This window comes from Balaenoptera physalus, assembly GCF_965194825.1.
Source record: "Balaenoptera physalus genome assembly, chromosome: 14".
Taxonomy (NCBI): domain Eukaryota; kingdom Metazoa; phylum Chordata; class Mammalia; order Artiodactyla; family Balaenopteridae; genus Balaenoptera; species Balaenoptera physalus.
Window position 1 is genome coordinate 11830315 of NC_138893.1, and position 16176 is coordinate 11846490.

A 16176-nucleotide genomic window follows, 5' to 3' on the forward strand; every position below is an offset into this window, starting at 1 on the left:
GTCTCAACATGGAAATAGGTAAGTGAGTGTTTGCTACGAACTCTGAGGTCCCCAGAGGACGGGGGAGCTGTGTAAATGCAAATCAGCGCTGTGTCGTGTATTATAATTTTTAGCAGCTCGGAGGAAAGCAAACCTTGATGCTTCAGTTGGGCTCCTGGGAAACTGATCTTTCCAGTTGGGGTAAGACCTAGCAGTTTCTATCCAGGTCACACTCAAAAATGTTAAATTTTGGCTCTGGGAGCAATGATTTTTACGAGCATGATTACTCTGCCTCAAATTCAAATGGTCCTTTTTGTGTGACAACAAAATAAAATATAAAATAAAAACAAAGACATAACAAGCAGCCAGGCTACCTGGTGTTTCTGGGTTCCGATCTATTGCTAAGTGGTTATGTGACTTGGGCTGTGGGAGATTTCGTTTCTTCATTTACAGCAGTATCACTTCTTTCTACTAATTTGTGGATCAGGGCAGGTAATGGCTCTGAAACCACACAGGACATGATGGGGCTTTTCACTCCCTTTGTATCATCCTAACTAACAGCATCTCTCCAAACTGCACCTGTGAGGTTGCTCCAAATCTGTCCAATGTTCGCGGATGCTAGGACAGTTTAAGATGGCTGCAAGTGAGGGCGGAGAGTCATCAGAAGAAGAAATGCTGGCCAGAGGCGATTGTGTGGAGGAAGAGGAGCAGAGACTGTGATTATTCTGCCTACAACGGGGGCTATATCATCGGACAAGAGTTTCTGAAATGGCTTAAACCACGGGGCATAAAGGAGAAAAGAAACACTGGAGGCAGACATCAGTGAAATCTCATCAGATGCTGCATCTTTGGAGAGCCAAAGATGAGACACATCCAAAGGGCAGAGGAAGTGTGGCCACTGCTGTTATGGACACTCACAAAGTCCTTTCTCTGTTGATCATGTTGCCTTTCCTTCCATTTGGTTCTCTTCAATTTATTGCTTGTTTCTACTGAAGCTGCCACAGGGGCTGCTCCACACGAGCCCCTCACCCTTTAAGTCCCCAGTATCAACTCTGCCTCTAAGCTGACAATTTCCACATGGAATTTCCTAAATCACTAAGGTCACCTGATGCAGGCTCCCTCTGTGGTCTGTTCTCCACCAGCCTCTCTCTCTGTAATAAACACTCTGGCTTCTACTTGAACCTAACCTTCGCCCTGTCTTCTCCATCTCATCCTCATCACCGTGCCTTCTCCCCATCTTTGGGCTGTAAGGTATCCTTTTTCTACCTCTGCCCTCCATCCCTCCTCCTCTGCATCTGCAGCCTGGCACTGTCTCCCCTGAGTCCCAGAACTGCCTTGCCCCCTCGGGACCACACCTGATGGGCCAGCATCTCCTCAGATTCAATGCTGAGCTCATACATGACCTCTCCCACCCTCAAAAACAAGACAAAACAAAACAAAACAAAACCCAAGGCTCTTGTATGACTCTTTCTTCATTTCCTTTAATCATCCAGACTTCAGACTTCAGAACTGTCTTTGACAACTTTTTATCACCCTTCACATCTAAAAGGCCAACAACTGAGATTTTTGTTTTAAGAGCTTAGCCAGCCATGACCTAAAAGAGTTACACCTCAGATACTAGACAGACTCCGCAAAAAAGGAAAATTTAGGTCTAACTGGGTGACTCACCTTTTCCCCAAGCCAGCACTCGGCTGCCTATGGCAATGATTTTCTGCCTATCACAGAAAAGCACAGGGGCTGGTCTCACGCGTCCCTCTGCCCACTGGTGTGAGGCTGGTGTAGATGCTGTATTTCAGTAACAGCGGGGTGACCCTGCACCTCCTCATGCAGTGTCAGAGACAGAGTAAGGGCTCTGTGGACAAAGCCCTCACCGGCCACCTGCTGCGCCCCCGGGGTTTCTCCCAGTCTCTGCACCCATTTCTCAGGTCTGTGTTCACATGCCTGTTGTTTCTGTCATCTTCAGGGTTTAGATCCAGGGAAAGTCAGCAAACTTAGTTTCCCATGATGTCCAGAACAATAAAACGATCAAGAAAGTAGATCCCCAACCTAGGATCGAACTTGGGCCCCCTGCCATGCAAGCCCAGAGTCCTAACCACTGGACCACCAGGGAATTCCCTAGAATTTAAAAATAAAGAAGAATGGCAAAACCTCCCAAGCAGAACAGGAAAAATGATAATAATAATAATGAAATAAAAGAAGAAATTTAAAATTTACAAATAAACTTTAAAAGGGCAAAGGCAGAAAATGATAACCAAAAAGGCAAAATTTTTTTAAATTAGGAGTCATGAAGATGAGAAAGATAGATGGTGAAGTTGGATAAGTACAGCACGTACCAACCCAAACACAAACCCAAGGCTATAGAGGATTTATTTAACAAAAAATTCATAGTAAGGAAAATAAGCAGAAAAACCATAAAAATACAAAATCCTTGGAAATGAGTATTTCAAAATGTTTTCTTAAACTAGAAGTTTATCACAAGGAGGGATTCCGGGAGTGGAAAACCTCAGGGGGAAAGCTTCGGGGATAGAGCTGCCTAGCAGACTGTAATGTCTACAGCTGGGCTCTTTGCCTCTCCATCATGGGTCCAAATAAGACGTGTTTCTTTACCAAGTGGCTAAAGCACTCAGACTCTGGAGCTGGATGGCCAAGATTCCAATCTCTGCTCTTCCACTTAATAACTGTGCTGCCCTTGGCAAATTATTTAGCTTTCTGCGCCTACAGTTCCCCAGATATAACATGGGCTTAATAACAGTACTTATCTCACTGGGGTCCCTGTAAGTATTAAATAGGTAATGTGCTTAGAACAATGCTTGACATTCCATATGTGCTTTATAAGTTAGTTGTTACTAGTTATGGGCCTCCAAGAAAATACTTTAAAAAAACCTTTTTATTATGGAAAATTTCAAATATAAGCAAAAGTAGAGAAGGCAGTATAATGAACCCCATGGGCACATCGCTCAGCTTTGACAGTTATCAACTCATGGCCAATCTGTTCCCCATCAACTCTGTCTGCCCTCCCCTTCGGAGTATTTGGAACCAAATCCGAGATGCTGTATTAGTTCATCTTTCAATATTTCAGTGTATACCTCTAAAAGATAAAGATTTTTTTCAAAAAAGAGAACCTAACCACAATGTCATTTTTGCACCTAAAAAATATTAACAATTTCAGAGCAAACACTTGAGAGGTCTTAGAACAGTCAGTGCATGGACCAAGTGCTTGTATGAAGGCCAAAACTTAATCTACTGTTATTCCCTTTAGATTTCAGCATGTAAAGCACGTACTCATTGGTATTCATGAACTGAAGCTAAAGTTTTTCCCTGTCCAACAATTTTGTGGTGACTCATATTATACAATGAGAGTAGTTTTGTTGTTTTGAAAGTGAAAAAGAACCAAAGCTTTTTTCTAAACGCTCCAGGAATACATCCTGTGAGGTATGTTTTAAGAAACCATTGACAACAATTACACTTCTTCTCTGGATTCATTCTGTTCTGAGAAAGAGTTGTTGGTATTGCCAACTGAATTCTTGAGGATACCATAGCACATTGTGTAGTCTACAAGGGGATTCTTCCTTTCTTTCTTTTTCTTTTTTTTTTTTTGCTGCACTGTGCAGCATGTGGGATCTTATTTCCCTAACCAGGGATCGAACCCGTGCCCCCTGCAGCAGAAGCACGGAGTCTTAACCACTGGACCACCAGGGAAGTCCCCTCTTTCTTTTTCACGTGAAAGACACATTTCGGTTCTAGAAAGTTTATCGTTATCTATTTCATATCCTTCAAAGCATATTATTACTGTGACTCTTGACATTCTTGTATTTCCAAAGAGAGGGAGGACAAAAGGAAAAACGTTGAACCTTCCATAGCACCAATCACGGTAGCATCTACTCTCACACCTGCCCATGCTCCTCCCCAACTTTACGTAATGACCTTAGAAGGCTAGTCAGTAAATGGTAGTCTTTGTTCTGCCTCTATTCCTAAGGCAAACCCAATATTGAAGTCTGAACGCCATCTGGCTCTGCGTTGCTTTACCGTGTTCACACAGAATTCATTTAGTCTCTTGTTTCTCTGCAGTTCCCAATGTGCTCACAGAGAAAAAATGAAGAGGCAACTTTCAAGAGAGATGTATAACACGGAAAATGATTAAGGTTTTACTTTATCATAATTAGTTCGTTTCTCTAAATTAGACTTTCCTTGATTTGGCCAGAAAGTGAAGTTTGGAGGTTAAACTGTGATTTAATCAATTCTCCGGAGAGTTGAGTCAACATTATTTGTCTAGAGGTACAAATAGAGAAATTGAGGTGCAGCCTGCATCCTAAGGGCATTTTGGCAATCTGATCATTATTCATGCACAGTAACACAGTTACGTTAGTATATTATTCCAGTAAATAAATTCTTAGAAGATCAGTAGTTCACGTGCCCTGGTTAATAATACTAGTGACAGATGCAGTAAAGAAAAACCCAACTCAATACAAGTAGCACAAAAGTAAAGCGTAGCTGTTATTATTTTTTATTTATTTTTATTATTTTTTTGGAGGTGGTGGATATGTTTATTACCTTGATTGTGGAGATGGTAACATGGATGTACGCACTTGTGCAAACTCATCAAATTGTATACATTAATACATGAAGGTTTTGTATACAAATTATACCTCAAAAAAGCTGAAAAAACAATACCCTTGAGATCACTCCATGGGGTTTTCTAGAGATATCTCTCACTCCTTTCAATAGCTACAGAGTACACCATTGTGTGGATGTACCACAATTTAGTCAACTAATCTTCTATTGATGGACACTTTGGTTGTACCTACTCTTGCTATTACAAATACAGCTGCAATGAATAGACTTGTGACATCATCTTTAGCAGTTTTTATCAATATGCCTTTGAGATCAATCCTGAGATATACTAATTGCTGAAGAAAGGGTAAAAAACACATATAGTCTTAGAGCATAGATGTTTTTAAAAGGATGTCCAAACGCACATTATAAAAATTCATAATAAGAGAACGGTAATTAAATTCAAGGCTCTGACTGCTGGGACTACATCTGATTACAAGCTGTCATGTATTTCCTGGCTGAACTTTTGCATAATTGCTCTTAATTTCCCCCTAATGAACCTGTGGAAATAGAGAATCATAGTGTGAAATGGCAAAAATAAAACCTTCAAAAATAAAATAAATAATTAATAATAATAAATATATTAATAATAAATAATAATAAATAAATGCATATAAATAAATTAAATTAATATAATATTAAACAAATATAATAATTAAATAATAATAAATATAATAACATTAAATAAACATAATAATTAAATAAGGATAAATATAATGCTATTAAACAAATATAATAAATATAAATAAATAAAATATATAATAAAATATAATAAATAATAATAATAATTATTATTATTATAAAACCTTCAAAAAGAAAACCTTGCAATTTAATCCATCGGGTCATCAGTTTTAGGGTCAAGAAAATCAGGAGGATTTGACACTTGGGGAACAGTAGGGGTTTGCATGTGTATTTGATAGGCAGGCAGTCACACTCAGATGGGAGGGAAATTTAGATCTGGGGCTCCAAATGACCTTCCAGGGGTGCACAGATGACCTTCTGGGGAAACCTCTGTCATTGTATTCAAAATGGTATATCTTTGTGAGAAGTATAACTTCTATCAAAGTTTCCAGTGATTCATTTACTTCTGGACATTCAAATATGATACCGATAGGAGTGGTCAAGTCCGGAGTAGAGGAGACGGGCAGGGGTCTGTGTAAACAGAGCTTCCGTTCAGCTGTGGTCGGGACAGAGGTGCAGAGTGCGATGCATTTCCCTGAACTCACTGTCCCTACCTGAAGCCCTGGGCACCTCCCGGTCACCATGCTGAGGGGCACAGCCATCGCAGCCCTGTCTGTGCCCTGCTTTCGTCCTTCACACGGTGCCATTTCCATGCCCTCCAGCCAGTTGTGGCTGCCAGGATGGGCTTGTCTGGGCCCTTTTTCTGGATCATAGGAAGCTGCTCTCCCTCCCTCATGGTAAGCCCAACGCACTGGAGACTTCACCTCCCCTGAGGGCAGCCCTGGAGCAGTGACTCTTGGGAGTTGGTATATAAATACTCCAGCTCACGCACACCTCAGTTGGGATAATCCTTAGATGCGTGTTTCATACCATTTCCCAGAGTCCCACACACACACCACGGGATTAAGCCCCTAAAGCCCACTGTGGAAGCTGGTTTAATAATGCACTCATATGGGCCAACTTCCCATCCCTGTATCACCTCCCCACTCTCCTAGTGGTCTTCTCCGCATCTCCCAAGAAAACTACTTGCACTTGAACCCTAGTCTCAGGGGTTCACTTGTGGGGAAAACTGGACCAAAACCAGCCAAGCCCTGACCTCAGTCTCTCAGCACTAATAACAGCCATCCTATTTTCTGGCCAGTCTTCTCAAAGAAAGAATTTCCTGCAAGAGTTTCCATTAGCAGATACAAACTACTATACATAAAATAGATAAACAACAAGGACCTACTTATAGCACAAGGGAACTATATTCAATTTCCTGTCATAAACCATAATGGAAAAGAATATTAAAAAGAATATATATGTATGTATGTATAACTGAATCAGTTTGCTGTACACCCGAAACTAACACAACATTGTAAATCAACTATATCTCAATTAAAAAAAAAAAAGAGTTTCCAGAGGTCTCAACAGGTGCAGAGGGGCAACTAAGGCTCCAACAAGAACCTACTGAGGCAGATTTGTTTTCCTGAGAGGTCCCTCAATTGTGAACAGCATCGGCGTCCAGACTCCTCCTACACCCTGACTTCTGGGAAGTGTGGTCCCTTTTGGTCTCTTTGCCCCCTCGGAGGTGCCCTTTCCTGAGAGGGTTGGCTGCCCAGGAAGAAGTCAATGTTCTCTGGGTGCTGCTGGCTTTGCCTTCTGACTCAGGTCAATGGACAGCATGTCTGAGGTTGCCTGGGCTGTGGTCCCCAGATCTCAGAAGACTGTTTCCAGTGACCAGTTCCTCTCTTGTATCGCTGTATCTTTCCACCGAGGCATCTAGGCTTTTCTTTCAGCAAAAACCCAAATCTCCTGCTCCCTGGGCCATAGCTACTTTACCCAGTGGAGGCAACTATGCTCTTGGAGAAAGAGAACCGTGTTGGACACAGAACATCTGGGTTTATGTTCTAATTCCAGCTGTGTGACCTTCTGCAAATCATTCAACCTCTCTACATTCCGGTGAAATGGGCAAAATTAACAAAATGATATCTATCTAATAGGGTTGTGATGCGGATGAAGAGAGATGGATAATGATGACGGTATCTTGTAAATGCGAATTAAACCTAGTGAGAGAGCATTTTTCACCTGTCAGGTTAGCAAATATAGAAATGTCTGATAATACACTGTGCAGGTGAAGATGGGGAAACAGGAGCTCTCATATGTTGCCAATGGCAATGTAAATTGTTGTCACTTCCCTGAAGGGACATTTGGCAAAAAGCTTTCAAAATTACAGACACATGCCCTTTAGCCTAGCAATTCCACTCACCAGAATGTGTTCTCCGAGATACTTCATACACGTGCAAAATACCTACACACACACACACGACACAGACACACACAAAAGATGTGAATATTAATCACGTTATTTATGCTAGAAAAATACTGAAACAACCTAAATAGCCATCAAAAGAGAATAGGTTAAAGGAGTCACAGTTCGGTGCAATTCCATGCAATTGGGAAAAGAGCAAATCAACGCCATCTATCATGACACAGAGTCATCTTTGAAATACATTGATAAATGAAAAAAAAGCCAGATTCAGAACAGTATGTACAGTTTGCAATAATTTGTCTGAAAACAATTACATGTGTGTGCAGACATCACCTCTGGAAAGATACACAGGTGCCCCTGGAGAGGAGAATCATGTGGCTGGAGAACCAGAGAGCTGAGGGTGTCTTATCTTCTTCCAATACTTTTTTTTTTAATTAATAGGAAAAATAAGTATTTATTTTTATATTATATAATATTTTAAAAACAATAAAACTAGAGCCAATAAAATTTTTTTAAGTTAATTATTTGAAAACATAGTGGATAAACTGATGGATAATCTCGTGACTCAATAAATATCTTTTTCTAATTTATTTTTTATTTTATATTGGACTATAGTGGATTTAAAATGTTGTGTTAGTTTCAGGTGCCCAGCAAAGTGATTCAGTTATACGTATACATATATCCATTCTTTTTCAGATTCTTTTCCCATGTAGGTTATTACAGAATATGGAGTATACTGTGCTATACAGTAGGTCCTTATTGATTATCTATTTTATATATAGTAGTGTGTATATGTTAATCTCTAACTCCTAATTTATCCTTCCCCACCTCCTTCCCCTTTGGTAACCATAAATTTGTTTTCGAAGTCTGTGAGTTCGCTTCTCTTTTGTAAATAAGTTCATTTGTATCTTTTTCTAGATTCCACATATAAGTGATATCATATAATATTTGTCTTTCTCTGTTTGACTTACTTCACTTAGTATGAAAATCTCTAGGTCCATCCCTGTTGCTGCAAATGGCATTATTTCATCCTTTTTTATGATGGCTAATACTTTTTTGTACTTCTCAATCTCATGACATGTACAAACATTACCTATCCAAATATTGTTAATAAAAAAACTGGAAGGAAATCCAAGAAAGAGAGGATATATGTATACATATGGTTGATTCACTTTGCTGTACAGCAGAAACTGACAGAGCAGTGTAAAGCAACTACACTCCAATAAAAAAAATGGAAAATGTGTGCAATATACAAAATTATTAAACCTAATAATCAATGGGAGTAAAACCTGATAATATTGTTTGCAAAGCAAAATCCTGCACATAAGATCCTGGACAAACTTGTGGAAAAGGCTGCCTGGCACCAGGGACAGTTCAGCCTCCACCCCTAGATGGCACCCTGATGCTTGTGCGGTTCGATCTTGAGATCCACTTCCGTCTCATCCCACTGGGTCACAGCCCAGGGGCAGGGGCAACCTGTTTTCCCTTCCTTAACAGGTGGCCAGCTGGCTGGCATAAGATCAATCATTTTCCCCATTTCCTTACCCTGTGTTCCGTCTCCACATGCAGACACTAGCCTGTTTGCAGAGATACACTGATGAGTCCCATAACCAGATGTGTTTTTGTTGACTCCGGCTCTGCCTTTGCACGTATTTGTTTTCCTCACACCTGCTCTCATTAGGCCATCTGGAAACTGTGTGCCTGTCGTGTGGACAGCACACGTTGCTGCCTTACTTTGTGAAGGATTGTCATTTTGGGCCCTAGTTCTCAAAGGGACACGTAATGGTGCTGACATGTACCTGATTGGGCTTCTTTTTAGATGAAGAGCGTCTGCGGAGGCTGTCCCAGCGGTGCCCACTGTCTCAGCCTTTCTGGCTGCTGTAAGAAATTACCATAAGCTGGGCTGCTTGGCCACCAGTTCATGTCTGACAGTTTCAGAGGCTGGCCGTCCAACATCAGGGAGCTGGCAGGTCCAAGATGCTGTGTCCTCACATAGCAGAGAGAGAGAGGAAACAAGCTCTCCTGTCTCTTATACAAGAGCACTGATCCCATCCTAAGGGCTCCATCCTCATGACCTAATCACCTTGCAAAGGCCCCACCTCCTAATAACCATCCTATTCAGGGGTCAGGCTTTCAAACTATGAATTTGTAGGCGACGCAAACATGTAGTTCATGACACTCACCCACCAGCCCAGCAGGGGGCTCAAAGGAATCTTCAGAGAAAGATCACAGGTGACGCAGCTGTTACTTTGAGCGTGTAAACTGGTGAGGTGATGGCCCGGAGGGTCAAAAAGTGTGGTGTGCTAAGGAGTTCCAGGGGTGTTAGAGGCCAGAGTTTCTCAATACTCTCCAACCAATGCTCCATTTTAACAGATACATTGTAACCTCCTCCTCATTATTCTGAAATGAAATTTATAAATATTACCACCTACACGTAGAATTTCAAGAAAACAAATCATTCTAATTGCAATATAAATTAAACCCACAGGAAAGATGCTTGTAATAAAATGCTGTGTCTTTCCATATGGAAATGCTCAGGTCTGCTGGTATTACAGGACATCGTGGGTGGTGTAGTTGGATGTTTGTACCAACTGTATATGGAATCACCAGGGTGCAACCGCTACAAACAAAAACACGATGGGGTATATTATATTAGTGTCGAGAGAGCAGTGACAGAAGCAATGGAATTTTCTGAAACCAGAAATTACTCCTGTTTATGTTCTAGACAAACAAAATACAATCTTACAGTAACATTCTGGGAGAATTTAAGTCATGGGAAAATACTTTGAGCTTCTATGTAAAAGTTTTACATATAAAATGGACTTAGATACACATAAATCGGGTTTTCCTGACATAAAGGTCCAGTGGGATATCTGAAAATCATGCAGGATGTGTGGACAATTCCTTTTGGGGCGTGACTCTCGCCCAAGGATATTTAGCATTCCTGGCCCATATCTAAATGCCAATATCCACCTGACTCCCCAATAATCATGACAAACAAGAAATGCTTGCACAAATTTCCAAAACACACTGACAGAGCCAGCCTTCTCTGGGCTCTGTCTGGCCCAAATGATCTCCCCAACTGGATTCCAAGAGACCTTAACTGTCCGCCCTTAGAATCACTAGTTTGAGTTAATATGCTTTCTTCAGAGTGTCACTGCAAAACTTACGTTACCTGGAAATGACGCAGAACAAACAGCTTGGCATGAATTCATGTATTGAACACATTAACTGCTGTATTAGAGCATGCATCCCTGAAGTAATAGAAATTGGGCAGAAATGTTCAGATCTGAGGTGGGAATGGGGAGGAAGTGAGAGACACCCTAATACGAAAGCCCGCAGAGAAGGAGCAGGTCCGGGTGCAATGCTACACAGACAGTTAGCCTCGGGGAATGTTAGTGCACCTGTCTTCAAAGTTCTTTTGCCTGTGGGCTCCCGAAAGATATGTAAAATCTATCACCTAGCATATTGTGAGGTTGACAACAAAATTTTTTATCTTAAGTTTATACGGTTGCAAAGATGATAATTTCTGAGTATTGTACATATTGTCATTTTAAGACATAACAGTTACATTTATCTTTTATATTAAATACCAAAGTGGTGTGATACCCTCACCCAATGTCTTCTGTTTTATTATAAAAAAAGTTAAACATACAGAAAAGGTGAAATAACTTTATATTGAACAGCCATATACCTACCACCTAGACTGAACCATTATTTTCTGTACTTGACTTATTACATATATCTCTATCAATCTATCCAACCATCATCCACCTTATTTTTATGCATTTCAAAGTAAGTTGAAGACATCAGACACACCTCAAAAAACTCCAGCATGCATGCTGTATACAATTAGAATGCCATATTTGCTGATAGATTTTTTCTTTTGAGTTAAACTGAAGTAAATAAAATGTACAAATCTTTTAAATATATCACTTGAAACTCAAACCCCTATAAGATACAGTGCATTATCTTCACCTCGGAAAGATCATTTCAACGTCTCCATTCCCTCAAAGTTCTGATTTTTTTCATACAATAGTTTTGCCTATTCTAGAAATTCATACAAATAGAATCATACAGGAAGCACTCTTTCACTCAGCAAGTTTCTGACGTTCATCCTATTGTTGCACGTGGCAGCCCATTCCAATTTATGGTAAGCAGTATTCCACAGTGTGAATTTACAACAAATCTCCTGTTTTGTTTTTTTTAATAGGCTCAAAGGGCTAGATTTATTCAACTAAATTTCTGATCTAAACCCAAAAGAAAAGCTCTCAAAATTTTCCACCATTAGAGCCCTTTAGAGAGTAATATCAATTGTATACAAATACACAGCCACAAGTACTACTTAAAAGAAAACCAATTAAGTCAAAATTTATATACATGCCAAAAACAATCTTGTTAGATTTTTTTCAGGAAATCAAGGGCAAGATCCTCAACTACTTCATATTGTAATATGTTAATAGATCTAACAGTAACAATCAATTTAGTGTGCGAAATGCACTCTTATGTAATATTTTGACTACAGTGATATTCCACAAGCTGTCAGCATGGATAGAAAATTTCCATAATTTTAGAAAACTAGGTCAACATCGTACAGATACATTCTACATAATCCAGTCTATTCTGTCGATATCTTAACTCTAGCAGGAATGTGAATGCCATAATACTGTGAAATCAAATAAGAATTTCTAAAATTGTGTCCATCCTGTTGATGGACACAAGCTGATCCTAAATTTCATATAGGATCCTCAATTTCATGTAGAAATTTAAGGGACCCAGAAAAGCCAAAACTACCTTTAAAAAGAACAAATTTGGAGGACTCACACTTCTTGATTTCAAAACTTACTACAAAACTACAGTTACGAAGATTACATGGTGTGGCCTAAGAATAGACATATACACCATTGTAATAGAATTGAGAGTCCAGAAATATACCCTTACATTTGTGGTCGATTGATTTTTGACAAGGATGCCAAGACAATTCAATGCGGAAAGAATAGTCATTCAAGCAAATTATTCTGGGACAAGTGGATATTTACATGCAAAAGAATAACGTTGGACACCTTCCTCACACCATACACAAAAATTAACTCAAAATGGATCACAGACATCATGTAAGAGTTAAAACTATAAAACTCTGACAAGAAATATAGAAGTAAACCTTCATGAACTTGAAACAGGCACAAGTAACCAAAAACAGAAGTCATGAAAGAAAAAAATAGACAAGTTAGACTTTATAAAAATTAAAAACTTTTCTGCAAATGATATCATCAAGAAAATGAAAGGACAGCTCACAGAATGGGGGAAAATATTTGCTAACTATATTTCTGATAAGGGATTTGTATCCAGAATACTTAAAAAACTTATAAAACTCAATAACAAAAGGATAACCCAATTTGCTGTACAGTAGAAATTAATCCAACATTGCATATCAAGTATACTTCAATTAAAAAATTAATAAATTATAAAAAAGACTAGTATACAAAAAAATGGGTAAAGGGTATCAACAGACATTTCTTCAGAGAAGATATACAAATGGCCAATAAACACATGAAAAAATACTTAGCATCATTAGACATTGGGGAACCACAGATCAAAAGCATAATTTGATATCATTTTGCTCCCTTTAGAAGGCCTATAATTAAAAGACAGACAGTAGTGTTGGCAAGGCTATGGAGAAATCAGAACCTTCATACACTGTTGGCGGAAATGTAAAATGGTGCAGCTGTTGTGAAAAACATTTTGGCAGGTCCTCCCAATGTGAAACATCGAGGAACCGAATGATTCTGGTGTATACCCAAAAGAATAAAAAGCATGGTCAAACGATAATGTTCATGGCACATTTATTCCTAATAGCCAAAAAGTGGACACAACCCAAATGTCCATCAGCTGATGAATGGATAAATAAAGTATGGTATATCAAAACAATAGGAGATTATTCAGCCATAAAATAGAATCAAGTACTGATTTATGCTACAACTTGGATGAACCTTCAATAAATGATGCTATGTGAAAGAAACAAGTCACAAAAGACCACATGTTATATGATTCCTTTTACACAAAATGTCCAGAATAGGCAAGTCTATAGCGACAGAAAGCAGATTAGTGACTGCCTAGGACCAAAAGTGGGGAGGATTGGAGAGGACGATATGGATTGACTGCTCATGGGTACTGAGTTTCTTTTTGGCTGATAAAAACATTCTAAAATTAGATTGCAGCGATGGTTGCAAAACTGTGACCATACTAAAAATCATTGACTGATGTACTTCAGATGGGTGAATTGTATGGTATGTGAATTATACCTCAATAAAGCTGTTAAATATTAAGAGAGTACAGTTTGAGAATATTAACATAATAAATGTAACTTGTATTTATTCCCATCGTTAGGAACAAATTATTAGGGGTAAATATGTCAAACATTCCATGTTTTAAAACCTTCAGAAACCAGACATCATTAGAATGAGGGTAGATTTGTAAACACAAATATATCTCACAAATTTGGACTTTGGCTGGTTTGTGGATTTGACTAGGAATTGATAAGAATTCAAAATAACAACACCAAACTAAGTTTTTTCACATAGATTTTTATCATTTTATCATTTTAAATCCATTTTATAGTTTTACTCTGACACATTGATCCTCTAGCAAGCACAAGCATAATTGAGCTTCACTCAAATTTTTCTCTAGGTTATTATCATTTATTATTTGACAGCGTCAAAGCCATCACAATGTCTCTGCTCTGGGAGAATTTGCTCTCCTTACAGACACAGAGCTCTAATGAGATGCCTGCTGCTATTTCTTCTAATTCCTAAAACTATGATAGTGTGATTTATATTTTATTTTCATCTCCTCTCCACCTGGACCAGATGCAAAATGGAAGTAATTAAAAATGCAGTCAATGAAAAACAGACCAGCAGAATGCCTCATTTTTGCTGAGCTTTGCCTGGTATGCCAATGCAGGTTCATTCTTAAAGCTCTGAGCCAGCCTTGGGCTTAACTCGCTCTTGGAAATGGCCAATTTCATTCAAGTAAGTGAAGCATGAAGTCATAGCAGAGATTGCTGCAAGACGTGCCCAGATGCCAGACACAAGAAATATGTGACTGGAATCGAACAGTTTTGTCCCCTAGCTGATGCTGTTTCAGTGGAAGGTCTTAATTCCTTTCCTATCTTGAAGGGCTTCGGGGCACATGGACAAAATTAATTGCCAGTCATTCAGGACTCTCCTCAAAGGATAGATTCCACAGATGCACATTTGACAAAATTGAGTCATATTTTTTTCTAGATTATGAGATGAATCTAACTTTTTTAATGAAAGCCTCAAGGAAGAGCAAATAAGCAGCTTAGAGAGTGATTCCCATGGTAACACTTTCAGGAGAGCAAGGCAATTCTTGCTATCAGAGAAAATTTATTTCTGATGACCTCATTTTAAAGTAAATCCCTATAAGCACAAGTTCTGCCAACCTATAGTGTGCAGAGTTGCACGAAGAATTCCTGGGCTCATGGTTTCTCTTTGTCTACCAGTCTGGTTTCCGGTTGAATAGCATCACATAGCCAGCTCTCCAAGGGTGGTCCATAGTCCCCATATGGGCGTCTCACCAGTCCAGATGGAATAAGCAGGGCTAGATGGTTCGGGGAGAGCAGGTGGGCTGTGAAAAATGCCTGAATCTATGGCGTGTCCTCCCAAGGGTGTGTGCACGCGTGTACACATGCGCAAGTGTGCCATTCCGGAGTTCCGCATTTCCTGGTCACCTCAATACACTCCTCCTTACCTACCGCTGGTGCAGTACCGTCGCTCTCTGGCTGTTCAACCTCTTCCTCCTTTCACTGCCGCGTCCCATCCAGGTCTGACCCAGCCACACTGCATCTTTATATTTTATGTTAGGAAAATAATGTAATCAGAATCCATTGTTACAGCATCCTGAAAAAGTAGTTGCTTTGATTTATTTGTTAAAATATTTATTTATTTATCTGGCTGCACCGAGTCTTAGTTGCAGCACGTGGGATCTTCATTGTGGCACGTGGGATCTTGAGTTGCGGCACGTGGCATCTAGTTCCCTCACCAGAAATCGAATCTAGGCCCCCTGCATTGGGAGCAGGGAGTCTTAGCCACTGGACCACCAGGGAAGTCCCAAAGGTAGTTGCTTTTAAACTTTGTGACTCTAAAGGCCTGTTTTTTTTTTTTTAATTCATCCTCCCAACTCCTGATTCCTTTGAAGTATGAGTTATCGGTGATCATAAGTTCTAGAAGAAGATTTTGTTGAGGAGAGTTAGGGATGCAGAGGCAGTAACTTATTTTTCCGATTTCCAGGGCCCAGCCTCTTCTATTGCCAAATACCAAGAGTTACGATGTGATCACTGGCCTGTCGCTCAGTCTCAAAGCCAATTTAGATTCTTATCACGGCAGCACCTTACTTCTAGGTACCAATTTTTGTATCAGCTAGTTATTTCCATGTAACAAACCACCACCAAAATTAGTGGGTGAAAGAACAAGCATACTGAGTTCATGGGTCTGTGTGGCAACTGGGCAGTTCTGATGATCTGGGCTGGGCTCAGCTGGTCTTGGCTGGACTCGCTCCTGTATCTCTGATCAGCTGGTGGCTCAGCTAGAGATGACCAGTCAAGGTGGGCCTCAGTGGGAAAGGCTCCTCTGTGG